Source organism: Podarcis vaucheri, assembly GCF_965113315.1.
Source record: "Podarcis vaucheri genome assembly, chromosome: 16".
NCBI lineage: Eukaryota > Metazoa > Chordata > Lepidosauria > Squamata > Lacertidae > Podarcis > Podarcis vaucheri.
In genome coordinates this window covers 7,072,470-7,098,530 of record NC_138754.1, presented here as the reverse complement: position 1 = coordinate 7,098,530, position 26,061 = coordinate 7,072,470, and the positions used below count along the sequence as shown (strand labels likewise).

The window sequence follows — 26,061 nt, the reverse complement described above, 5'->3', positions numbered from 1 at the left end:
AAGCTAAAACTGAAGCACTACTGGCCTGAATGAGAGTTACAGCTCTCACTCAGCCATCTAATCTCTACATAGATAGCGCTCAGACTCCCCACAGAGTCAGGAAGTAGAGGAAGAAGCGAAGAGCAGTTTCCTCCCCCTCCTTTCTGAAAACATCATATCAGGAGATTCTCGCAATGGGAGGGGGTGAAAATATCCACACACACACACACACTCACACTTTAGAAATAAAGTGAAAAGAAGGGGGGCAACATGCAAGTATACAGGCAAAAAAAACCAGGATCGTTTAGAGATAATAGTTGGACATTTGTGTAGGAATGTTCTGGGGTGCAGGAGAGGATATATTGACTAATTATATCCTTATCCAACTTGTGCTAACAAGTTCCCAAAATATCAGCAGAGTTTATAAACATTCCCCTTTAAGTTCGCAACGGTAACGTGTGCACAGGTTCGCTAGAACCCCTATAATAATTACTCTGGTAATTTCCCCTTTGTTCCCTCTTAAAATACAAGACACAACACAGTCCTTATAAAAGTATAAAAGAGTTTACTCACGATCTGTTCACAATATGATCCCAGATGGCAGACAGGCTTAAAAAGGTAAAATACACTTAGAATCTATCTTATAGGAAGATAGCCCTCTCCTCTCTTGGCTGAGAGCCAAGAGGGCATCCTGCTTCTTCGAAAGGTGATGGCAGAGAGAGAGAGAGAGATGGCTGCCTGCCCTGTGCTTTTGTCATTACCTGCACAGGTGAGGCCACACCCACCTCTGGTCACATGCGGAGGAAGTCCGTCCCCAGGAAGTTTACCTGCTTGCTGGACAGACATCCCTCCCCATGTTGTAACATGTACACTCTAGGAATGTTGTCATTGACTGCTCCTGTGTTTACATCCCACAATTTGTGAGGGAAAGCGGAAGAGGAGGAGGAAAACGAGTCAACCCACAAAAGGAATCTGAGTTGTGTCAGCAATGACAATGTGGATGGGAACACTATGGCACGGGGACTATCAGTACAGGAGCTAAAAACCAAGACACAGGGATTAGAGGAGGAAAACAAAGAGGGTTCAGGCAGAAGGGTTGGAATTGAGAAAAGGCCCGGAAACATAAAAGAGGAGGTGGCGGAGGGTAGTGTCTCCCAGGAAGCAGCCAGGGATGCCATTGCAGTTTAGGAAATGTGTCAGAAGGAAATGATTCTCTGTCTTAGATGAATTTCGGAAGAACCATAGGAAGATATAAGGTCCAAACTGATTAAGGAGTTGTCTAATTAAATAGAGGTAAAGGACGAACTGATGGAAAATTCGATTGATTAAATTTTCTGAATTAAATCAAGCTTTGCAAAGGTGAAAACAAGTTACCAGGAGACTGTCTGGTAATTTTTAAATTACGCCAAATCAGAGAACAAATAATACAAACAAACTATCAGAATAGATTACAGATAGGAGAGAAAAATAAAATTAATCTAAAAGAGAAGCAAATTCCATATAAATCGGACTTCCTGAAAGGAGTCTCTTTTACATATAAAAACAAGAAACGATGCAGGGATATATCTGAAGCACAGAAATGTCAGATGAAAAATATAGTATAAGAATTAGGAGAAGGCATGCTCGTGACAAGAGCAGAAAGGTGGATAGAGGAATTACCTGAGGATAGCACAGATAAACAGGAAGAAGAGGAAGAGTAACAAACACATAATTAAAGCAGGAATAAAATATATATTTATTATTTTTCGTCAAATAAAAACAGAATTGCAGATTAAAAATACTAACTTGGAATGAAAATGGCTTAAATAAAAAAATACAAGGAATATTGCAGATGAGAATACTTATTGTTTTTGAAAATAAAACCCCAGAAACCTTGAGATTTTGTTTTTAAAAATTAGGCATTTTGAAATCTGAAAACAATGGATGTGACCCATATTTGCATTCATTTGTATAATCAGATAATATAAGGGTTGAGACAAGGTGGCATTAGTAATTAAGGATATGTGCTTGCAACAAAGGCATCCAACCAGGGACTATAATAATCTATAATGAAATATAAACTCTTGAATGAGATGACACTCTTCCCCCGTGGGGTTAATCATTGAAAGAAAAATGTTTGTGAGATTTCTAGGCATTTCTGCCAAGTGTCCATTAGGAAAGAGCAATGCTGACTCAAGGCGTGGAAGCCAAAAGCAAACGGTATAAATGCTCCAGACATTTCTGTCTTCCTCACCAGAGTCTTCCAGCTTCCCTTGACTTCGGTTGCTCAGCCATTCCTTCTGTTGGTAAGTTGTTTTTAAATGAAAGCTTTCATAGGAAAAGGACACAGAGGCATTCTGTGACTCTGGAGTATATTGGCTAGGGATTGTGTTTTGAAAACTTTGTTGTTGTTTAGTCGTTTAGTCGTGTCTGACTCTACATGACCCCATGGACCAGAGCACGCCAGGCACTTCTGTCTTCCACTGCCTCCCGCAGTTTGATCAGACTCATGTTTGTAGCTTCGAGAACACTGTTTAACCATGTCATCCTCTGTCGTCCACTTCTTCTTGTGCCCTCAATCTTTCCCAATATCGGACTTCCGGGTTGGCGCGAACAGCTAATGGCGGATTCCCTCCGTGCTCCGGAGGGAATCGGCTCCGCTGGGGACGGGTCTTGCCGCGGCGGCGACGCGGGGACCCTCAAAAACCGCAGGCGCGGATGCCTGCGGACCTGGTGACTCGGTGGGCACCTTAAGAGCCCCCCGACTCATGAAGAGCCTTTTTAAAGGCTGCGGAGAGGGTACGGAGAGTGGCGTGGTGCTGGGAGTAGACTGCTATCCCAACGGAGCGAAGCCACGTGCCATGGCTGAAGAGCGCTGACTTTTTTCCTTAAATTCGGACTTGAAAAGAAGCAACCCGTGAGTAGATTGGAATTTGGACTTTAAAATAATTTACCTTTGAATTTGATACGACCGGGGGATGTGCTAAAAGGAAGTCCGCACCCCCCCTCTTGCAGAAGATTTAAAGCAATAACAGGAGATCTAAGCTGGAGAGCCTACCCTTTTGGGGTGAGTTAAAAAGACAGTAACTTTCACGATTTGATAAAAGAAGCTTTGAGCTGGAGGGTAAGAGTGGAATTTTAGAATTTTTTTCTTTTTGTCGTGTGCAACCCCCCCCCCCCGGGACCGGGAGCGTCTTGCCTCTGAGCCTGCTGAAGAGGAAAGGAGTTTGACAGCTGTCAAAGCTGTCAAACGGGTAATTTAAAGTAAAAAAGATTGCTATCTAAGATCCCCAGGGACTAAATGCGATACAATTGAATTAAAGTTGTTGGAAACAAAGAAACCAACGAGGCAGAGGGCTGTTGGAAAAGGATTACTAACTAACCAGATTCCCTCTAGGGGGAACTCTGAGACATTACAATGGCTGTGGATGGAAAGTTACTAGCAGAGATAGAAAGAATGTTCTATCTTGTTGGAATTTTACAAGAGCAGAGTCTGACTATGAACAAACAACTTATGACCTTGACTTCTGGAACAAACAGCTCTGTGGAATGTACTGAGGATGTCAATGAGAAAGAATCCACAGCTGAATTGGAAGAGATATCTCAAGAATTCAAGACTAAACAAGGAGAGGAGAAAGCACAGATGGAAAGTACCAACCAAAAAGCTACACTAGTGGAGTACAAACAAGAAGTCCTTTGGATCACATGGATTACAAATCTGCGAAAGATACGAAAGATGAAGGAGGAGGCCCCTGGAGCACTCGGAATACTGGAACTTAAAATAAAGAAAAAATATGAATGGGGCCTCCACTTTGAAGATGAAGGGTTTGTGGATCTTTTGCAGCAATGGCTTTTAAATACTCTTGTGGGAAGAAAATCTGGTTTGAATGGGATAGAACTTCTTCAAGATTTGCTGACAAACACAAAGGACTACCAACAAGACCGGCGGAGAGGGACTGAAAGAGATTTGAAGGCCTCGGACGTGAGGAATCCAGGCTAAGAACTGTCATTATGGACATGTATTTGGGAAGGGACGATAACCGGGGATGGGAGGGAGGGAGAAAACAGAACTTTAAAAACTCTTAGGACTTTTGGGTTTAGTTATTATGACTTTTATCTAATACAAATTGGGAAATCGATGGAAGGGAAACTGAGTCCAACTTAGGAAAGAATCTAAATTTTTGATAAAAAATGTTATATTAAGATGGTAAAGAGGAGAAATAATAACTTGCCGACATAATCTTGGAAATTGGGATGCAGGAAGGGGGGTGGGGGGAAGTCAAGGAACAAGGTTAAGAAAATAAGATTTCTGAAATTGTACATGTTTTTGTCTTTGTTTATCTGTGTGTGTTATGTCTTTATAAAATCTGAAAAACCAATAAAAATTATTATAAAAAAAAATCTTTCCCAATATCAGGGACTTTTCCAGGGAGTCTTCTCTTCTCATGAGGTGGCCAAAGTATTGGAGCCTCAGCTTCACGATCTGTCCTTCCAGTGAGCACTCAGGGCTGATTTCCTTAAGAATGGATACATTTGATCTTCTTGCACTCTCAAGAGTCTCCTCCAGCACCATAATTCAAAAACATCAATTCATCGGTGATGAGCCTTCTTTATGGTCCAGCTCTCACTTCCATACATCACTACTGGGAAAACCATGGCTTTTACTATACGGACCTTTGTTAGCAAGGTGATGTCTCTGCTTTTTAAGATGTTGTCTAGGTTTGCCATCGCCGTTCTCCCAAGGAGCAGGCGTTTTTTTAATTTCGTGACTGCTGTCACCATCTGCAGTGATCTTTGAAAACTTAAGGAACAGCTAAAGCTATTTTTGGTCATCTGCATACTATCCCTTGCTTTTTCCTGTGGGACTAATAGCCATCATTAACAGTCGTCAATAGGTTTAACATACCCATTGAGTCAATCACCCATCTCCTACTACCTTCCTGAGAAATGTCCGCCCTATATATCTTCATTCTTATTTTTTAATAACTCATAACCGAGTAAGATTGTCTTGCATAAACATGGTTTTAACAATGAGTCCCTAAGTGACTGTGGAGGCCAATTGGTTTCTGGGCAGGATTTGATCATGGTGTGGATTTGCCAAGGGGTCCTTCCTCTTCACACTTTTCTCCCTTGAGTCCTGAGTTCGAGTGTCTTCAGAGCCCATGACACCTTTGGCAAAGGCTGTTCTCCAACTGGAGTGCTCCCAGGCCAGTTGTCAGTGTTTATACTACATTTTTTTAAGATTTGCCTTGAGACAGTCTATAAATTTCTTTTGTTGACCACCAGCATTACACTTTCCATTTCCCTTTTTAAGTTCAGAGTACAGTAGTTGCTTTGGAAGGCAATCATCAGGCATCCACATAACATGAAAAGTCCAATTAAGTTGAAGAATCATTGCTTCAACACTCGTGATCGATCCTTTTTGAAGTACACTGATATTAGATCGCCTATCTTCCCAAGTGATGTGTAAAATTTTTCGAAGACAGTGTTAAGGTCTGGTGACTTTTGTTTCAAAGTATCTGAAAAAGTGTCCATGCACACAAAAGCTTATACCCAGAACAAACGTAGTTGGTCTCTAAGGGGCTACTAGACATTTTTTTTTTTTTTTTTGAGGAACAGGGTAATTAGAAAGTTGCAAGCTTTCACATTTGCCTCATAGATTTGGTGTGAATTGCAGTGGAAACATGAAAATACTTACAAAACTGGAATATTGTAATGGATTTGTTTTAGCCTGAGTGGATTGTCTAATCCAGGGACACAAAGTGCATTATGAGGAATGAGGATTCACTCTATTCACATACTAAGGGTAATACAGTTGTACCTTGGTTTTCAAACAGCATAGTTCTCAAACTCTTTGGTTCCCGTACGCCGCAAACCCGGAAGTGACTGTCCCAGTGTGCAAACTATTTTTGGAAGCCGAACATCCAATGTGGCTTCTGTGGCTTCCAATTGGCTGCAGGAGCTTCCTGCATTCCATCAGAAGCCGCGCTTTGGTTTCTGCATGTTTCTGAAGTTGAACGGACTTCCAGAATGGATTCTGTTTGACTTCCGAGGCATGACTGTACAGGAGAGGTTTTTTTTTATCTGACTAAGCCTTTAACAAAGTAACCAAGGACCACCTAAGGTCACTCTTTGAACTTGTATACCCCCCTCCTCAAATTTGTAGTTTTGACTTGCCTCATGCTGTTGCCATGCAGGTGTGTGAGGAACGAAGACCTCATTCTCCCCACAAAAAGGGAGGAAAAGTTGGGAGGATGAGGGGGGTTTTGGGTTTTTTGTGTGCCTGTATATCGCCTTGCTAAAAATCTATCTGCTTGCTATATTTTACTATTTACTGTGATGTAACTGGACACCACTTTCAGAAAAGATTGCTCATAGTATTTATTGATGCGAAATTTGTAATTAAAACAGAATCCGAGTAGACATTAGTGTACACCACCTTAAACACTTTCATGTTATTTTGTTCCAGATTCACACCAGTTGTTCTACGATGACTACAGCTGTAATGACACCCATTATGACATACAGCATGCCTATTGAAGTATTAACAGAGGCAGCCGACGGAACACTTAGGTCGATAACAATATTTACGGATGTGTACATTGATGTTATTGTTGTTTTTTAAAATAATATTTATTAAAGTTTCACAAACAATGGAAAGTTTCAAAATTTAAACATAAGAAAACTACAAAAATGAAAAAATACAAAAACAGAACACATAAAAAATACACAATAAAAAACAGTTAACAAAAAAAGGGAAGGAAAGAAGGAAAGGAAAGAAAAACCAAAAAACAAAACGGAAAATAGATTAGTATTTTCATATCTTGTACTTCATTCACTAGTTTCTTGACCTCCTCACACCTCCCATTTTGTATTCCAGTTCAAATATTAAATTCAGCAAGTCCTTACCCTCTAGCATTTATCCTGACTTCAGATATTAACCTTATAAATATCAATTTTCCAGTTATCAACCCTTATTTACATTTTCTTAGAAATCTTTTTACCAATACCACTTATTTTCCATCTGACATCGTTTTAACATTCCTTAATTTTGCAGTGCTTCTGCAGGTAGTCTTTAAATTTCTTCCAGTCTTCCTCCACTGACTCTTCTCCCTGGTCACGAATTCTGCCAGGGAACGCTGCTCCGAAGCCGGGCGGTGGGGCGGGAACGCCTCCTCCCGCCGCCGCTGGGCTTCGGAACGCTGCTCCGAAGCCGGGCGGGGGGGCGGGAACACCTGCCCCCGCTGCCGGGCTTCGGAACGCTGCTCCGAAGCCGGGCGGGGGGGGCGGGAACACCTGCCCCTGCTGCCGGGCTTCGGAACGCTGCTCCGAAGCGGGGTGGGGGGGCGGGAACACCTTCTGAAGGCTGGTGGGGGGCAAAAGTCTTTGTCCCCCCTGCCTGCCTTCCCAGGGGCTTTTAAATCGCCCCGGACAGCGGAGAAGTCCTCCGCTGTCCCGGGGCGATTTTAAAATGCCGCCCGCCAGCATTTTAAGATCGCCCGGACAGCGGAGAAGTCCTCCACTGTCCCGGGGTTTTTTAAAATGCTGGGGGTGGGAAGAAAAGCCCTTGTCCCGTCCCCCCAGCCTTCAGAAGAGGTCCGGGGACAGACTGTCCCCGGACCTGGTCTGAAGGCGGTTTCCCTAGGAACGCATTAATTGATTTTCAATGCATTCCTATGGGAAACCGTGCATCGCAAGACGAAAAACTCGCAAGATGAAGAGACTTGCGGAACGAATTAATTTCATCTTGCGAGGCACCACTGTAAATTGTATACCTCTCTTATTTGGTAATAGTGAAGCCAATCTCACACACTATCTTTTAATTTCTCAAAACTCTGCAATTTCAGTTTGTCTCCTTCTTGCTCTAGAATCTCCCAATATTTTGGCCACTTGGCCTCCATATTGAGCCTTTTTTGAGCTTTTGCCTCCATTGGTGACAACCACCTTGGGGTTTTATTTTCAAGTAATTACACAGAAGAAAGCTGTGAAGCATAACTTCTTTTATTTGTAATAGTTACTTCAAGCTAAAACTAAAGAGCTACTGGCCTGAATGAGTGTTACAGCTCTCACTCAGCCATCTAATCTCTACACAGATAAAAAGAACAGCCCCCATATATATTATAAAAAATGGGTCCTCACATGTAATAATATAAATCAGAAATGTAGGGAACAAGTATTAGGTAGTTATGATTTTATATATTTGGAGGTGAGGGGTATCTGGCTGCAACATCCATTGCCCCATTGATTGCCAGGCTTGATTCGGCTGATCTGGCTAGCTAGGCAAGTGTCCCCTCCCTCCCTTAACGGTCCATGTACACCCCCCTGTCAGTACGCCTTTGAGCCGATGCCAATGACTGGGCTCAACAACTGGATTTGCCCCAACTGGGCTAAGTGACTGGAGTAAAACTGAAGCGCTACTGGCTTGAATGAGTGTTACAGCTCTCACTCAGCCGTCTAATCTCTACATAGATAATCCTCAGACTCCCCGCAGAGTCAGGCAAGAGAGGAAGAAGTGAAAAGCAGTTTCCTCCCCCTCCTTTCTGAAAACATCATAACAGGAGATTCTCGCAATGGGAGGGGGTGAAAATATCCACACACACCCTGAAGCTGCATGCTTGGTGAAAGAGGATGGCCATCCCAGATAGGAGTGCACCGTTCTTGGGTCATTCCCCAAATGATAACACAGGAGATCAGAGTATGGGTTCAAATTGGCCACAACGTTATTGAACTTCAGAAGTGGGAAAATATGCACAGGCCTTGGCAGGTAACCCTCTCAGCCCACCTGGCTGAGGATATGCAGGCAGTTGAGGCCCAGTGAGAGGGGACTGCAAAGTTCAAACTTACACAGCATGCCCTTCCACCGACCTCGTCCTGGGAGTTTGACCAACATGCTGCCACTCTAGGGCCAGGGACTCCCGGTTTTGCCCTTTAACGGGCCCTGCAAGCGCCGCCGCATGGGGAGGGAGCATGAATACATCCCCCCAACTTGATGTTAGACTAAAGGCTATCTTGCCAAAGCCTAGAAAAGGGGGCTTAGCCCAAAAACACTTAGTCCGTGAGTGAGGACCACAACAACGCTCACAAGCATGGTCAAAGCGGCTTTGGTCCCTGCTGCACAACCCATTATTAAACTCCCAACATGTTGATATAGCCACCCTTTGCACTTTGGAGGGGGGTTTAACTGACTTCTCCCCTAAAGCCCTTTTTTGGAAGTTTGGGGCCACTACTTCAGACCAAAGATCATTGTCCTTGATGTCCCAACGGGCCGTGGGTTCTTCAGCATCCCTCTCGCAGAACAGCTCATCGTAAGCCAAAGCCGCTGAGTCCCCTGCAATTTTTTTGCTTTTAAGATATTGCCCAGATAGTTAGCCAAGTGCCAAGCCCTATCGGGGTAATCAGCGGCAACCAATCCCATGTAAGAGATGAAAGCAGTAAGCCAATTGTCAAAAGTTCTAGCAATATCCACTGCCTTGTCCTTCTTGCGACACGATTCAGGCTTAAACTTGGAACTACAAGAATAAGCCGGGGAGAGGAGGGCCAACAAGTCCACAAATTCCCCATTTAGAATGCGATTGCGTATATTCTTTTTAAGCCGGAAGCCGGGAGGCTGATCCATGGTCTTGAAGTTTGACGCCTGCACCTTCCCTTTCGCATCAAGCCCATCCTCCCCACATGGCTCTTTGGCCCCAAAGGCACGGCGATGGTGCCGGGTGCAACGTTCCCAAATCCAACTAGGCAGGCCAGGGGCCTTGTGCGTAGTAACCCAGTACACTTTGCACCGTTCTTCTGACTTGCCACAGGAGGAATCACACATACCTGAAAGATCCGAAGAATCTGAAGAGTCCCTCTTGCACTTACGCCCATGCTTCCTCGATCTGCAAGACCTCTTCTTCCTGTGACGTGTTCTGCGTGAATCAGGGCTGGAGGAGCTGTCTGATGAACTTGAAACCGGTGACCTATGCCTACGCCTACCCTTGCAAGAGCGTCAATGAGGGAACTTAGACTTATCTAAGCGCTCCTTAGCCCTGGCCAGGCGACGTTGCAGGTTCTGATGCAGTAAATGTGGCTCCCTGCGGATGGCAAAACAAGCAGGCCGGCCTAGAGGCCCAGCTGAGGCCCGCGTCATCCATTTGGGCCAGCAACACCAGTGGTTGGCAGCAATCCCACCCCCCCCATCTGCAAAGGTAAGCAGGCAGTGCCTGCTGCCTAGATGGGGCCTGTGCATCCCGCTTGGGTCGGCAGCAGCAGCTTCAACAAACCTCAACAAGAAGCCTCAACAGACAAGCAGGCCGCGGCTGTGGCCTAGTCGGGCCAATGCCTCCATCCCGGGTTGGCAGGCGCCTCCTGCGGGGGCAATTCCACCCCCCCCCCGCTGAAAAAAGGGACTAGGCCTCGTTTTGCGGCCTAGTAAGGCCCACACCACCCTCCTGGGCCGGCAGGCAGCCACCCCCCTCTGACACTGAGAAAAGTGATTAGGCCGTGTTTTGCGGCCTAGTCAGGCCCACGCCACCCTCCCGGTGCCCCCCCCCGCCGTAAAAGCAAGCAGGCCACGGCTGCGGCCTTGCTGGAGCTCCACCCGCCTGGGTAGGAAGGGGCACCGGGCAGGCGGCGGGGGGGGGAGCGATGCCCCCCCGCCACCCAAATGCAAGCAGCCCGTGGCTGTGGCGCAGCTGGGGTCCACACCACCGCTGGCCATCACAAAAGGCTGGTAGGCCGACCTAGCGGCCTACTCAGGGGCCGTGCTGCCCAGGAGGGCGAGGCGGGTCCTACTAGGCCGCAAAACACGGCCTAGTCCTATTTTCAGCCACGGGGGGTGGCGGAATTGCCCCCCCCCCCCGCCTCTGCCTACCAGCCTCTAGGTGTACAGCCAAAGCCTCCCCTCAAAACAACCCCTTTAACAGGGAACCCTGGTATCGCCAAGGCAAAGAGATGGGGGGGGCGTGAGTCACCACTACACCCACCCACCCCCATTTAGGGAAGATAGAGTAAAGGATTCTGGCCAAGGCCTGATACAGCCAAAGTTGTGAAGTTTTGCTACAGGAAAGGCAAACCTGCCAATGCAGGAGAATTCCTTTCAACAGTGACCTTGACATAGCAGCGCCCGCGTACCTGAGGAGAAAAGGTTAACCTGCAAAAGAAGAGGAAGCAAGAGAGAACACTGTACAGAAAAAATCAAGAGAAGGACTGGATAAGGCTGCTATGAGATTAATGCCCATTTCCAGAAGGTTCCAAATGGAATTTAGTTTAAGAGGGGGCAGCTGATAGGGAAACCACAACAAACCATTTCCTCAAATAATTCCCATCTGAGGTTTTCACTACAGTGGTGCCTCGCAAGACGAAATTAATCCGTTCTGCGAGTCTCTTCGTCTTGCGGTTTTTTCGTCTTGCGAAGCACGGCTATTCGCACCTTAGCGCCTTAGCGGCTATTAGCGGCTTAGCGGCTATTAACGGCTTAGCGGCTTTAAGAAAAAGGAAATAAACTCGCAAGAACTCGCAAGACGTTTCGTCTTGCAAACAAGCCCATAGGGAAATTCGTCTTGCGGAACGACTCAAAAAATGCAAAACCCTTTCGTCTAGCGAGTTTTTCGTCTTGCGAGGCATTCGTCTTGCGGGGCACCACTGTAATGGCAATGATGCAGATATTATTAGTGCTCTACTGGAAGTGGGTGATGAACTGATAGTTCTTTCTACTGGGCAGTTCAGTATATCAACCATCTTGAGTCATCCCTCCCTTCTTGGTCTTATGCAGGGGTCAGCAAACTTTTTCAGCAGGGGGCCGCTCCACTATCCCTCAGACCTTGTGGGGGCCGGACTATATTTTGAAAAATAATAATGAACGAATTACTATGCCCCACAAATAACCCAGAGATGCATTTTAAATAAAAGGACACATTCTACTCATGTAAAAACATGCTGATTCCCGAACCATCCACGGGCCAGATTTAGAAGATGATTGGGCTGGATCCGGCCCCCGGGCCTTAGTTTGCCTAACCATGGTCTTATGGCTGCACATGAGAAAAAGAGAAAGAGACATTGGCTGATCAACTGCCTAGCCTGTTGGGCTTGGTTGCCTGCAGACAACTACACCCCATTGAGAGTTCGCCTTGGTTCAAATCACAGCCTGGACTCATGTTCTGCATTTCAGCACCTCCTGCTGGGAACAGGACAGTCTGCAGTCTTAAAAGGTTAAAAAGGTAAAGGACTCCTGACAGTTAAGTCCAGTCCGGACGACTCTGGGTTTGCCGCACTCATCTCACTTTGCTGGCCGAGGCAGCTGGCGTTTGTCCGCAGACCTTTTTTCTGGGTCATATGGCCAGCATGACTAAGCCACTTCTGGCAAAATCAGAGCGGCACACAAAAACGCTGTTTACCTTCCCGCTGGAGTGGTACCTATTTACCTACTTGCACTTTGACGTGCTTTCAAGCTGCTAGGTTGGCAGGAGCTGGGACCGAGCAATGGGAGCTCACCCCATTGCGGGGATTCGAGCCACCGACCTTCCAATTGGTAAGCCCTAGTCCCTTCTGCACCCATGTCCCTTCTGCAGCCTTAATTCCTCCGAAATATATTTGGAGCATCTGTGGTACCACTTCTCTGCCTAACTTCATACTCTAAGGATACAACATAATATAAAATGAGGAGCGTTGTGTAACAGATGTGTGGAGCCTTTGGCCCTCTGGATAATTCAGAGCTGCAACTTCCATCGTCCCCAGTCACAATGCCTGAATAGCTCAGTTGGTTAGAGAATGGTGCTGATAACAGAAAGGTTGGAGGTTCACTCCCCGTATTGGACAGCTGAAATTTCCTGCGTTCCAGGCGGTTGAACTAGATGGTCCTAAGAATCCCTTTCTACTCTGCAATACTATGATGCTATGATAATTTTTACGTTTGCCTTTTAGCCCAGTATTACACATACTATATATGTAGCTTTCTTTATCTCTCCCAGGCTGGCAAGTAAGTTGTATCGTCAGAATTAATGGAACACCCCACACAGGCCTAATCACCCAAGGAGCCTACAAAGCACAGCTGATGAGGGGCTAGGTTTGGGAGGCTGTATGACATGGGAAGAGTCTCATGGGCCATAAAGAGAAGTCCAGAGGGTCATGTTTGATCATTACACCTGAATTTCTTTCCCCTATACTATATCTAAGAAAATTAGAAGCTACACATACATAGAGAAGCATACATCTAAGTGTCAGGTGACAGAGACACAGATAGGGATGGGTGATGGTCATACACCTTGCCCAGCAGTTTCTCTGGGGCATCCATCAGCTACTGAATGATATGGATATTCAGTGCGGACCTAAAAAAGGTCCTCCTCCCCAAAACCCAATCAGAAGCAAACACAACAGGGTTTTTTTCTCTTTCAAATGCAGGCAGGTAAGCTTTAATGAATGAAAAAAGCAGCGTGTGAAAACACTTGCCTGGTGAGCAAATGTCAAAGGGAACAAAAATATTTTACTCTGAAAGATAACAGCACAAAGCGATTGGCATGAGTTCAGCAGGACAGTTGAGGCATCAAAAAACTTGGGCATCCTTCAGAATAGTTGAACATACAGAGAACCAAAGAAGGAGATATTACTTAATGCCTTTGCAGTTTTTTGTTTTGTACTTTGAGTTAAGTAAAAGCGCAGGAGGAAAAGCTGAGAAGTCAAAGCAGCATATCTTCAATCTAGCACAGAGATGGACACAAGCATCAGGAATGCTGAGCAACCACAGATCCAGTTGTGATGACACCCAGGCCTATGACATCAGCAGCAGCCATGAAGGCGTATTAGGAGTTCCCAGGTACCATTTTCTTTTCCAAATTCTTCTGTTGTTGTGGAGACTGACTTTGATCTTAACAGGGAGAACCGCACACCTTGGCAATTCCACGGGGTTGGCACAGACCCAAGCGGCCGTATGAGCTTCCGCCGGAGCCCCCACCGCAGGCAGTGTATCCCCCCACTCTAACTGGCTCGCAAGAGGCGATAAGGACTGCTCCTGGGATTACCACACATGCGGAAGGCGGCTGGATGACTACTTCACATGGTGGTAACTGATTGACGCAGCCAACATTGGCTCCAGATGTTATACCGAGGCTACTCGATGACACTCCGCCCCCGTAGGATGACAAGCCCCCACAAGGTGAACACAGTGAGCCCAGACCACTGACCGGGTAGCTGACACAAGATGGGGCACAGGATGAGACACAGCAGGGCTGGCAAGACATCTTGGAGTGATGGAGCTGGGTCTGAAATGACAAGTGACAAGCAAGAGTTAGTGGAAGAAAGCAGCTGAGAAAGGGGATGTTGAAGGAGCACTTGTGAAACAATGAGGGACGTTGAAGCAGAGGGGAGAGGCCATGTTAAAAGGGAAATTACAGAGGCTAGTGCTTTGTGGAAGAGCTGGTACCTGCCTTTGTGGATGAGATGCCCTATATTAGGAGTGACCCACATGGTGTCCTCTAGATGTTGTTGGCATACAACTCCCACCAGCCCCAGCTAATCTTGCCAAAGTCTCAGAATGATCTGAGTTGAAGTCCACAATGTTTAATAGACACTGCATTGGGTACCTCTTCTCCTGACTCTCATTAGGTATCTCTTACAAAAGACACTTTACAAATGACATAGAATGATGCAATATCTAAGGTATGTAGGGTGCAGGAAAGAAAAAAAAGTGACCACAGCAAATAATCAGATAATAAAGAGGGACAGGCCATAACTCAGTGGTAGAGCATCTTCCTTGCACAAAGGAGGTCACAAGTTCAATCCCTGGCATGTCCTGGTAGGGCTGGGAGAGTCTCCTGCCTGAAAACCTGGAGAGTTAGTGTCCATCCCTTTTCACAGTGCTGACCAAGATGGACCAAGAGCTGGTACCCCCCTTTGTGGATGCGAGTCAACCATACCCTTTCCTCTTCCTGTTTTGGGTCACTCAGCCTGCAAACATGTGCAGACCATGCAAGTGTCCCTATTTTCCAGAGACAGTCCCGTATGTACAGAAGCCATCCTTGTTTCTGATGTCCCGCTTTTCCTTAGGATGTCCCTATTTTCATCTGAGAAATGTTGGAGGCTATGGAGTTGTATTACCCCCCAAGACAAAGGCATCTGAAGGCATCCCTGTATGGGGACGTTTTCTTAAAATGTTTAATTTTTTATTATGCTTCTGTATATATTGGTATCCTCCTAGAGGGGCTGGGGCAAACCAGTCAGACAAGTAGGATTTAGATAGTAAAATTATTACTATTATGGTAATAGATGTCCCCAGTGCTCCCCCCCCCGAGGATACTCAAGGGTATGTAGTACTGGGGCACCTCTCTCTCTCTCCCCCTCTCTTGTTAAAAATTGTGACACTTACTTAAACAACTTCATGGTGAATCCTGGCACCTATTTTTCCAGAAAGAAAGCACTGGATGTCTCTATTTTCATAGAAGAAATTTTGGAGGGTATGCAGAACCAGAACTACTCTCAGCACGGGATGGAGAAAGAAATGTGTTTCAGTTTGCAAATAAAGGCAATTTTGCCTAATTTTTACATTCTGAAACAAAACACGAATGGACCTGCTAGGCCAGGCCAGTTGTATGAAACTGCGAGGAACTAAAGTTATTGGGAAGGTCAGGGAGAGAGAGAGAGAGAATCTGAGAGGAAACCAAAATGAACAGATTCCTCCACCCCTTACTAGGATGTGGCTCACACCACTCGACCCAAAATCTGATATTTAGGAAGGTAAGAAAAACCTGCTGGGTCAGCAAATTGCCCAACACCCTGTTCTCACAATCACCAACTAGCTAGATGTATCTTCAGGAAAACCCAAAAGCAGAACCAGAGCAGGAGAGCAACTCTCCCCTCCTGAGGATTCCAGCGACTGGCATTCTGAAGCATTCAGCTTCCAACCACGGGAGCAGAGAATAGCCATCGTGGTTAGTGATTTCATTATTTCACCCACACATACAGAATTAGAATGAATGAAAAGTACTTACCAAGAGCAGTATCAGAAGACAGAGAGAAGGTGCTTGATTCTGATGAGATCGGTGTCCTGTGCCATGTGCGTTTATCCAGTTTCTTAGAAAAAGGACGTCACGTCTGAATCACAGCTGAGTATCACCTTTGCTGCACATATCAAAGCTACATTGGCCTATGTTATTTTCTAAGGCTGCAAGCATATTATAGGGTCTCCTCATATTATTATCGGGTAACTATATTATAACCTCTTGCACCCCCTCATTTCAGATATTATAGTCCTTGGCTGTAGCTAATTCTACTCCAGTCAGATCAACACTGATGTGTCTTTCATTAATTTGTTGTTGTTGTTGTTGTTGTTGTTGTTGTTTACGGTGGTGGTTTGTGTTCATTGTCTATGTTTCTGGAACCCATAAGACACCGGAAGCCCCTTAGCTTCCATTCTCCTTTATGAGGACAATGGGAACTAAATTTGCACCCATTAAAAAATAATGCATCTAGTGAGTTATAACTCATAAACCGCTGACCTGCCCATGTCTGCTTGATTCAGTGTTTACTTGGAGGAGGACTGACCAGCTGGAGAAGCGTAGAAAGAAAAAAAACACCATGGTACATAAGCATCAGCAAAACCAGACTCCTTCATCTGCCCCAGCTGCCAAGAAACATGTATCTCCCATATTGGTTCCTACAGTCACAGAAGGCACTGTAACTCTACAATGGTTTGACTTCACCCCCAAAGACACACTCTTCCATTATATCCTGAGACAGACTGAGAACAAAAAGTAGACTCAGAATCAGAGGAGACCTATTGAAATCAATGACCATTGCTAACGCCAAACTGTGTGAATGGTCTGCAAATAAAAAATGTTGTTCAAGGCAAACAAGTGTAAAGGAAAGTTTACTTAGACTCCTGGAAAGCACGACTAAGTGAACTGGACCCAGAACTGTGAGTTGTGAGCACCAAACTCAGCAGAGTATAAAAAAGACGGAAGAAAGCTGTGAGGCATAACTTCTTTTATTTCTAATAGCTACTGCAAGCTAAAACTGAAGTGCTACTGGTTTGAATGAGTGTTACAGCTCCCACTCAGCCATCTTATCTCTACATAGATAACACTCAGACTCCCCACAGAGTCAGGCAGTTGAGGAAGAAGCAAAGAGCAGTTTCCTCCTCCTCCTTTCTGAAAACATATCAGGATATTCTCGCAATGGGAGGGGATGAAAATATCCACACACACACACGCACCCAAAGCTGCATGCTCGTTGAAAGAGGATGGCCATCCCAGATAGGAGTGCACCGTTCTTCGGTCAAGGGTATCAAGGGGATAGAAGGGGTGCTCTCTCTGTTTCTCTCCCTCTCCCGCAGACCTAGAACATGGCTAGGGAAAGGGGAAAATGCCAGTTCTCTATGAGTGTGTCAGATGTACATTCCAAACCTGATAGTGTGCTTCATTCAGCCAGGAATGATAGGAAGAAGCCCAGAGAGAGTTGCATATTCTGCCTGAGGACATTGTTCTATGATGAGAACCATCGGCAATGGCGAACTCCCTCTGAACTGGAGGGACCAGCTCCGCACGAAACGGGTCTTTTCCACTACGGCTAAGCGGGGACCCTTCTAGAAATCACAGGCAGATAAAGCCTGTAACCGTTGGACTCGGCGGGCACCCTTAGCCAACCCGCAAAGGAACCCAATAACGGGCTCTGAAGTGAAGAGGGGGAAGTGGCGCGGTGCTGTGAGTCAACTGCTTCTTCTGTGGAGCAAAGCCGCATAACCGTTGCCGGAGAGTGCTGCCTTTTTCCTGGGACAATTTGGCATCTAAAATAATCACCCGTGAGTACTGAAACATTGAACAATTGGACTTTAAATAGGAACCGGCGAGCAGAAAGGAATTGGACTTAAAAATTCACCTTAATTTGGTACTGAAACAGGAAGGTCTAAACAGGAAGTCAGCCTTCCGTTTCCTTGTAGTCATAATAAAGCAAAGACAACGTAAACTAGAGCTTAGAAAATCACTTTCAAAGGATTGGCTTTCATCATTTAAAATCGTTGACCCCCCCTTCGGTAGCAGGAGAAGAAGGGGGATCTTTTTTGGACTGTTTAAACCTGCAGAAGTGAGTTTAAAGCAAAGTAACTTTCCACTGTCCTGATCCTGGAGCGGGGTGTCAGAACTGACGTTTAAAGCTCATTGATGTGCTGGTCCCGGGGGGGGGGAGGTACTAATACCGTATCCGAAGTTCACTAGATGAGACGCGAGGTCTGAAACAGGGAGCCGGGCGGGGAGCAGGAACGCTGGTATGGCAGCAGCAGGAAGCCAGGCGGGTAACAGGAACACTGGTAGAGCAGAAGCAGGGATCCAGGCAGGGAACAGGAACACTGGTGGGTCAGCAGCGGGCAGCCGGGCGAGGAACAGGAACACCGGAGAGTCAGGAGCAGGAAGCCGGGCGAGGAACAGGCACACCGGGAGTGCAGATCTAGGTCTGGGTAAAGCAGGTACTCCACAACGACGTTGCTCCCGCAACCTGGGACCGGGCTGCCTGACCTTTATCTTCTTCTAAGGCCGGGACGGTCCCGGCCCTCAGGAGCCCCGCCTCTCCTGGCCTTAAGGCGAGCACTCCTCCTGGGAGAGACCAGTTCCCTTCGCCTCTCTGCCCTAAGCCTCTGCAGTTCAGGAGAGGCCGAAGGGTTACTGGGCCCCGGGGGAGGCTCACCTGTAGCCACTGAGTCTTCCAGCACCTCTGGGGCCAGAATGGTCTCACCTGGTGCCTGCCCCTGAGGATCTGGCAGAGGTGCAGGCTCCTCAACATCTAGGCCTTCCCCCAGTTCAGCCGGCCCTGGAGGCGGGGACTCCTGTGCTGGCTGGGATTCCTCCGGTTCACTCTCAGACTCGGAATCCCAGGCCATCACAGGGAAAGGGGAAGAGGAGGAGGAAAAAGAGTCAACCCACAAAAGGAATTTGAGTTGTGTCAGCAATGACAATGTGGATGGGAACACTACGGCACGGGGACTATCAGTACAGGAGCTAAAAACCAAGACACAGGGATTAGAGGAAGAAAAACAAAGAGGGTTCAGGGAGAGGGGTTGGAATTGAGAAAAGGCCAGGAAAAATTAAAGAGGAGGTGGCGGAGGCTAGTGTCCCCCAGGAAGCAGCCTGGGATGCCATTGTGGTTTTGGAAATGTGTCAGAAGGAAATGATTCTCTGTCTTAGATGAATTTCAGAAGAACCAGAAGAAGATATAAGGTCCAAATTGATTAAGGAGTTGCTTAATTAGATAGAGGTGCAGGAAGAACTGATGGAAAACTTGATTGATTAAATCTTCTGAATCAAGCTTTGCAAAGGTGAAAAAAAGTTACCAGGAGACTGTCTGGTGATTCTTAATTTATGCCAAATCAGAGACCAAATAATACAAATGGAGTATCAGAATAGATTACAGAGAGGAGAGAAAAATAATTTTTTTCTAAAAGAAATTGCCGTCCAACTTCTAAAAAACCCAAGCTAATTCCATTTTTTTTCACAGATGCTCTGAGAAATAAGCAAATTCCATATAGATCGGAGTTCCTGAAAGGAGTCTCTTTTACATATAAAAACAAGAAACAACGATGCAGGGATATATCTGAAGCGCAGAAATTTCAGATGAAAAATTTAATATAAGAATTAGGAGAAGGCATTCTCGTGACAGGAGCAGAAAGGGGGATAGAGGAATTACCTGAAGATAGCACTGATAAACAGGAAGAAGAGGAAGAGTAACAAACACATAATTAAAGCAGGAATAAAATATATATATATTATTTTTCCTTAAATTAAACCAGAATGGCAGATTAAAAATACTAACTTGGAATGAAAATGGCTGAAATAGAAAAATACAAGGAACATTGCAGATGAAAATACTTATTGTTTTTGAAAATAAAACCCCAGAAACATTGAGATTTTGTTTTTAAATATTAGGCATTTTGAAATCTGAAAACAATGGATGTGACCCATATTTGCATTCATTTGTATAATCAGATAATATAAGGGTTGAGACAAGGTTGCATTAGTAATTAAGGATATGTGCTTGCAACAAAGGCATCCAGCCAGGGACTATAATAATCTATAATGAAATATAAACTCTTGAATGAGATCACACTCTTCCCCCGTGGGGTTCATCATTGAAAGAAAAATGTTTCTGGGATTTCTAGGCATTTGTGCCAAGTGCTCATTAGGAAAGAGCAATGCTGACTCAAGGCGTGGAAGCCAAAAGCAAACGGTATAAATGCTCCAGACATTTCTGTCTTCCTCACCAGAGTCTTCCAGCTTCCCTTGACTTCAGTTGCTCAGCCATTCCTTCTGTTGGTAAGTTGTCTTTAAATGAAAGCTTTCATAGGAAAAGGGCACAGAGGCATTCTGTGACTCCGGAGTAGATTCGCTAGGGATTGTGTTTTGAAAACTTTGTTGTTGTTTAATCGTTTAGTCGTGTCCGACTCTTCGTGACCCCATGGACCAGAGCACGTCAAGCACTTCTGTCTTCCACTGCCTCCCGCAGTTTGGTCAGACTCATGTTTGTAGCTTCGAGAACACTGTCTAACCATCTCATCCTCTGTCGTCCCCTTCTTGTGCCCTCTATCTTTCCCAACATCAGGGTCTTTTCCAGGGAGTCTTCTCTTCTCATGAGGTGGCCAAAGTATTGGAGCCTCAGCTTCACGATCTGTCCTTCCAGTGAGCACTCAGGGCTGATTTCCTTCAGAATGGATAGGTTTGATCTTTTTGCAGTCCATGGGACTCTCAAGAGTCTCCTCCAGCACCATAATTCAAAAGCATCAATTCTTCGGCGATCAGCCTTCTTTATGGTCCAGCTCTCACTTCCATACATCACTACTGGGAAAACCATGGCTTTTACTATACGGACCTTTGTTGGCAAGGTGATGTCTCTGCTTTTTAAGATCTTGTCTAGGTTTTCCATCGCCTTTCTCCCAAGGAGCAGGCGTCTTTTAATTTCGTGACTGCTGTCACCATCTGCAGTGATCTTTGAAAACTTAAGGAACAGCTAAAGCTATTTTTGGTCATCAGCATACTATCCCTTGCTTTTTCCTGTGGGACTAATTGCCATCATTAACAGTCGTCAATAGGTTTACCATACCCATTGAGTCAATCACCCATCTCCTCCTACCTTCCTGAGAAATGTCCACCCTATATATCTTCATTCTTCTTTTTTAATAACTCATAACAGAGTTCCATAAACATGGTTTTAACAATGAGTCCCTAAGTGACTGTGGAGGCCTATTCTGGATCCACACGTCCTTAAACAGTGGGGAGATTGGTTTCTGGGCAGGATTTGATCACAGTGTGGATTTGCCAAGGGTGCCTTCCTCTTAGCACGTTTCTTCCTTGAGTCCTGAGTTTGAGTGTCTTCAGAGCCCATGACACCTTTGGTAAAGGCTGTTCTCTAACTGGAGTGCTCGCAGGCCAGTGTTTCCTAGTTGTCAATGTTTATACTACATTTTTTAAAATTTGCCTTGAGACAGTCTATAAACTTCTTTTGTTGACCACCAGCATTACACTTTCCATTTCCCTTTTTAAGTTCAGAATAAAGTAGTTGCTTTGGAAGATGATCATCAGGCATCCACATAACATGACCAGTTCAATGAAGATAAAGAATCATTGCTTCAACACTCGTTATCTTTGCTTCTTCCAGTACACTGATATCAGTTCGCCTATCTTCCCAAGTGATGCGTAAGATTTTTCGAAGAAACTGTTAAAGTCTGGTGACTTCTGTTTCAGAGTATCTGAAGAAGTGTCCATGCACACAAAAGCTTATACCCAGAACAAACGTAGTTGGTCTCTAAGGTGTTACTAGATATTTTTTTATTTTATTTTTGAGGAACAGGGTAATTAGAAAGTTGCAAATTTTCACATTTGCCTCATGGATTTGTGAATCACAGTGGAAACATGAAAATACTTACATAGCTGGAATAGTGTAATGGATTTGTTTTAGCCTGAGTGGATTGTCTAATCCAGGGACACAAAGTGCATTATGAGGAATGAGGATTCACTCTATTCACATACTGAGGGTACTACAGTCGTACCTTGGCTTTGAACAGCATAGTTCTCAAACATTTTGGTTCCCGAACGGCAGAAACCCAGAGGTGACTGTTTGCGAACTATTTTTGGAAGCCGAACATCCAATGTGGCGTCTGTGGCTTCCGATTGGCTACAGGAACTTCCTGCATCCCATCAGAAGCCGTGCTTTGGTTTCTGAATGTTTCTGAAGTCAAACGGACTTCCGGAATGGATTCTGTTCGACTTCCAAGTTACGACTGTACAGGAGAGTTTTTTTTATCTGACTAATCCTTTAACAAAGTAACCAAACACCACCTAATGTCACTAGTCACACTTTGAACTTGTATTCTCCCCTCTTGAAATTTGTAGTTCTGACTCGCCTCATGATATTGCTATACAGGAGCGTGAGGAACGAAGACCTCATTCTCACCACAAAAAGGGAGAAAAAGTTGGGAGGATGAGGTTGTTTTTTTGCCTTTTGCCTGTATATCTCCTTGTTAAAAATCTATCTGCTTGCTAAATTTTACTATTTACTGTGATGTAATTGGACACCACTTTCAGAAAAGATTGCTCATAGTATTTATTGATGCAAAATTTGTAATTAAAACAGAATCCGAGTAGACATTAGTGTACGCCATCTTAAACACTTTCATGTTATTTTTTCCAGATTCACATCTTTTGTTCTACGAAGACTACAGCTGTAATGACAACCACTATCATAATCATACCTGATCAAGCATTAGCAGATTCACTATCCAGAACACTTCTGCCGGTTGTATTAAAGGTGGTGATGGGATTTAGGAACTGAGAAGAAGCATGACTCTCCCCAGTCCCAGGCCCTGCCCAGATAACTCAGGCTAGCATGCTTGCTCCTTCATCAGCAATGCAGCTGCCTTCACTGATGGAAGCAAATTCTTTTGCTTGCAATCTCCCTTCTCGTCCAGTTCCTATACTGAGACGAAGATGAGCTTGTCTCTCTTTCGAATGGGATTGTGATCCCCCACAGGAAAAGGGAGTGGGGAATGGTACCTGAAATGCACACCATGGATCAACGTCTAATGGCCATTTTTCATGGATGCTGTAGTTGAGATTCCTGAATTGCAGAGGGTTGGACTTGATGGCCCTTGTGGTCCCATCCAACTCGACAATTCTATGATTGTATGGTGTCAGGAATGCTGAGCCTCCACCATCCAGACAAACCAGAATGGATTGGATCAAAAGGTTGCTCAGCATCTCTGACACTCTCGCCTACACATCCCTGATCAATGCTTCTTTGAGCTTTCCTTCTGTCTCTCTTAAGCACATCCTTTCTGTTGCCTTTCTATCAGTCATTCTTAGCACTCTGAATATCCTTCAGGCCTGCAAGAGTTCTGATGCTTTCAGTTCCCTGAAAATCTCTTCCTTCCCCTGTGTACCTTTGCCTTGTGTCAATTATAAATTCATCTGTCCCTTTGTCATTTAACTCTTTTGTGGATGAAAGGATTGTCAACCTATTTGAAGCCACTCACCTAAGAAATGCTTTCATGATCTCCTCTTTCCACTACAATAAACACTATCTATCTGCATCATAATAAAATTTTTTGGTTCTGTTCATTTTTCATTTCTTTTACTCATTCCTAGGTTTCACTCATAGGCATGGGGGGCATTTCTATCTTAGATACATTATTTTCAATAGGTCTACACTGAGTAGAACTTAGCTGGCTACAGTCCTACATCTAAAAAGAACAGCCCCCATATATATTATAAAAAGGGTCCTCACATGTAATAATATATATCAGAAATGTAGGGAACATAATGCCATAGTTAGTTAGTTAGTTAGTTAGTTAGTTAGTTAGTTAGTTAGTTATTTCAGCAGCAGCAAACACCACTGCAATAAGTATTAGTTAGTTATGATTTTATATATTTGGAGACTTCCGGAGGCGGCGCCATCGGCAATGGCGGATTCCCTCTATACCGGAGGGAGAAGTTCCGCGGAAACCGGGTCTTGCCGCTGCGGCGAAGCGGGGACCATTTCGAAAATCACAGGTGGGTGAAGCCTGTGACCGTGGGACTCTGCAGGCACCCAAAGCGCCCCGCAACCTGCAAGGGAATCCCGAGTGTGGCTCCGGAGCGGAACGGGGTTGAACGGCGCGGTGCTGAGAGTTGATCGCTACTTCCGTGGAGTGAAGCCGCGCAGCTGTTGCCGGAGAGCGCTGACCTCTTTTCCTGTGACAATTCGGCTATTAAACAACAATCCGTGAGTAGGGCAAGTTTTAAGATTGGAAGCTAAATGAAAATAAAGGCTTAATTTGGCACTGAAGCGGGAAGGTGTAAACAGGAAGTCCACCTTCCGGTTTGTATAAAAATCAAAGCAAAGACTGTTTAAGCCAATACCGGGAGAGGTGCATTAAAAAGACTTAAAAATCCAATCGCCAAATTAAAGAATTCCCTCCCTGAACTGGAGAGGGAGGGAAGAAGGGACAGTATTTTCTGCTTATAAAAAACGGAAAGGAGTAAGAAGAGAAGGGAAAAGGGGATTTAAGACCACCACTCAATTCTTGGGAATGGACTGCCAAGATTAAATACAATTGTTGCATCGGGAGTCGCACTACTTATGGACAATGTAACTTCTTGACAGCTAACTCTGCAGTGTAACTTTTTGACAGCTAACTCTGCAAGGGAGATATATTGGACTTGAAAAGTTTATTCATTTTGCTGAAGGGGGGCTTTTGAGAAGTTGGTAAGACATTCTGTTGCAATCCTATTGACTGTTACTGTGTCCCCCTAGAGGCTTACTGAAAGTGCTACAATAGGCTGGGGAATTTTCCATTCCTAACTAGCCTGGGAAACTTCCACTGCAAAAACAAGCCTGATCATGGGAGCGACCTTGACTCTTATACAAAAGTGTTATGGATGAAAAGACAACAAGATCGGGCAAGGTCAGACATCAACAGATTAGTGCAATACCGCAGCAATGCAGAGCATCTGCATCCGGCCCTCTTGTATCACAAGGGGAAGACTTAGCACAAGCTGGGTCAAAAGGTATGTCGGAAGAAGGATTTACTTCAGTTTTAAATAAAATTTATGAATCTTTGGATAAATTAAGCAAACAAGTTACTGAAGCGACAAATAAATTTGACCAAAATACTACAAGTATCAACAATTTGGGGCAGAAGTATAAACAAGACGGAAGAAAGGTGTGAAGCATAACTTCTTTCATTTCTAATAGCTACTGCAAGCTAAAACTGAAGTGCTACTGGCTTGAATGAGTGTTACAGCTCTCACTCAGCCATCTAATCTCTACATAGATAACAATCATAGATTGTTACATAGATTGTTACATAGATAACACAGAGTGAGGCAGGAGAGGAAGAAGCGAAGACCAGTTTCCTCCCCCTCCTTTCTGAAAACATCATATCAGGAGATTCTCGCAATGGGAGGGGGTGAAAATATCCACACACACCCTGAAGCTGCATGCTCGGTGAAAGAGGATGGCCATCCCAGATAGGAGTGCACTGTTCTTTGGTCAAGGGTATGATGGGGTGCTCTCTCTGTTTGCGGGCACACGCGCTAAACCCTGTCTGTGGTGCCTACGCCTTTCCCCAAATGATAACACAGGAGATCAGAATATGGGTTCAAATTGGCCACAACGTTATTGTTATTATTCCACCGACCTCGTCCTGGGAGTTTGACCAACAGGCTGCCACTCTAGGGCCAGGGACTCCCGGTTGTGCCCTTTAACGGGCCCTGCAAGCGCCGCCGCATGGGGGGGAGCATGAATGCATCCCCCCAACTTGATGTTAGACTAAAGGCTACCTTGCCAAGGCCTAGAAAAGGGGGCAGCCCATTATTAAACTCCCAACATGTTGATATAGCCACCCTTTGCACTTTGGAGGGGGGTTTAACTGACTTCTCCCCAAAAGCCCTTTTTTGGAAGTTTGGGGCTACTACTTCAGACCAAAGATCATTGTCCTTGATGTCCCAATGGGCCGTGGGTTCTTCAGCAGCCCTCTCACGGAACAGCTCATCGTAAGCCAAAGCCGCTGAGTCCCCTGCCATTTTTTTGCTTTTAAGATATTGCCCAGATAGTTAGCCAAGTGCCAAGCCCTATCGGGGTAAGCAGTGGCAACCAATCCCATGTAAGAGGTGAAAGCAG

At 45.1% G+C, this 26,061-nt stretch overlaps 2 long non-coding RNA genes across 2 annotated transcripts in view; one reads left to right on the top strand and one right to left on the bottom strand.

Annotated features, from left to right (window-relative positions):
• The window catches only part of LOC309520746, a 153,869-nt gene extending 143,860 nt beyond the window's left edge, over nucleotides 1-10,009 (bottom strand). The window contains exon 1 of the long non-coding RNA XR_014214368.1: nucleotides 9,775-10,009. This is a non-coding gene — a long non-coding RNA (uncharacterized lncRNA). The remainder of the gene's footprint in view (nucleotides 1-9,774) is intronic.
• Nucleotides 1,897-23,502, top strand: LOC309520783. Its single transcript, XR_014214416.1, has 2 exons — nucleotides 1,897-2,264; nucleotides 22,594-23,502. It is a non-coding gene; the product is annotated as an uncharacterized lncRNA (long non-coding RNA).
• Nucleotides 23,503-26,061: the final 2,559 nt, after the last annotated feature.